This window comes from Solanum pennellii, chromosome 8 (assembly GCF_001406875.1).
Source record: "Solanum pennellii chromosome 8, SPENNV200".
NCBI classification, from domain to species: Eukaryota; Viridiplantae; Streptophyta; class Magnoliopsida; order Solanales; family Solanaceae; genus Solanum; species Solanum pennellii.
Genome location: NC_028644.1, coordinates 53,185,435 through 53,187,435, shown reverse-complemented (window position 1 = coordinate 53,187,435; position 2,001 = coordinate 53,185,435).

Here is a 2,001-nt window from a genome sequence, read left to right as displayed (position 1 = left end):
CGTTGTGCCTATGACGGTCCGTCATACTTGCCGTTGAGGGTAATGAAGAGAGCAGCAGAAGAAATTGCATAAGTATGGGACGACAGAGTGCATGACGGTCCGTCGTGACCACGACGATCCGTCGCGAGGTCCGTCGACCCAGCCGCGTTTTGGCAGATTTCCAGCAAATAGAGTCCTTGTTTAATTAGGTTTTTATTTTCTATAAATAGTTCGAAAAACCTCGTTTTTGGGGTTAGACTCTGGATCATTGTTAGACTCCGTATTGTTAGACATCATATTAGTAGATACTGTATTGTTAGATTCTTGATTATCATTAGACTTTTTGTGAGATTATTGATTACTTTGAGATTCTTGCAAGTGATTTTTGGTGATTAATCAAGCAAACTTTCGGATTTTACTCTTTCTCATTGAAGTAAGTACATGAATTCTTTATTAATATCTTTGAATATTGTGATTATGACTATGAGTAACTAAACTCCATAACTAGGGTTGTGGGAACCATAGGCAAATAATGAGATAAAACCTAACTAAAATAACAATTCTAGAATGGTGTCTTGCATGTATTAATAATTCTTTCGCTTAGAAGTCTTTTTAACGGATGGCCAACGACGGGTCGTCACAACTGCGATGGACCGTCGTCGGGGAATCGTCGCGTCATTAATGAGGCGTACCCGACCCGACCCGGTTGGAGTTTATTATAAAATTTCACCATTTAAACTTCCCAACCCCTCATTTCACCCCCAATCCTTCACTATTCCCCCTAATTCCCTCTCTTTTCAATTTCCACAATCTCTCCCTCTATCAACCGATAATTGCCCCCCCTCAAAATTCTCAAAAGCCCTAAAAGTTATCATCTACTAGTCGGAGTTGCTGCTGTGGGTGTCTTCTTGGTCACCGAGTACTTGCCCATCTTGTTTTTCTCCAATTCTAAGGTATGTGTCTCTAATTTCTACTCATTTATCTTGCATTTTTTTTATTAATTAGTTTTAGCTTAGTTGTTCGTGATATGTTCGTTTCTTTTATATCTGTCTAATCTAGGTTAAAAATATTCAAAATTGCCGTGTTGACAACCCTAGAAATAGGTGCTTTGGCATTGCTAGTTTCCTAGGTAGTTGGGTTAGACAAATGTAGGTCCAAAACACTACAAGTTCGATTTGGGTTCATCGGGGATGAATGGGGTACCCCAGTTCTGTCACTGATCTACTGAACGAGACCCCGATGACGGACCGTCGTACCCACGACGGACCGTCAAAGGGTCCGTTTCGAAAGCCCTAACACCCCACTGCCCATTTTTTCTAAGTGTCCCCCAACGGACACATGTGACAGACCGTCGTCTTCACGACGGTCCGTCCTGCACAACCGTTCTGGTTGTCAGAGACCCTGTTTCTAAGGGTCTCTCTCCATTTTTCTAAGTGTCCTCAAACGGACGAGTACGACGGACCGTCATACCCATGACGGTCCGTCCTGCATGACCGTTATGACGGTCAGAGACCCCTCTCCTAAGGGTCTCCATATTTTTTTTCAAGTGTCCTCTGACGGACACCTACGACGGACCGTCGTACCTGTGACGGTCCGTCCTGCACATACCGTCATACTAGTCAGAGGCTCTCCTTCAGGGTTCTCCATATATACATAGTCTAAGTAAGACACAGCGGACCCCATGACGGTCCGTCATATTCACGACGACCCGTCGTGTTTCACTGTTACTATAGAAATATCATATTATTTTAATTTTTTTGTGCGGTTTTTCTTGTCTTGTTTGCCACTACTCGTACTAATATTGATCCTTTACAGGTACTATCTACTATGGCACCCAAGCAAGATCGAATCTATGCACGCGGGCGATCAAAGTCTGTCGCCCCGTCTGCCCACATGGTCATTGGCTCTCATGATGAGCGTGACCGCGAGTACGTGCTCCCAGGCACTTCCACCCCTTCCCTTGCTGCACGTGCTCCCAGAGCCACACCCAAAAAGGTGGCGTCCGGCGTAGTCACTGCCTCC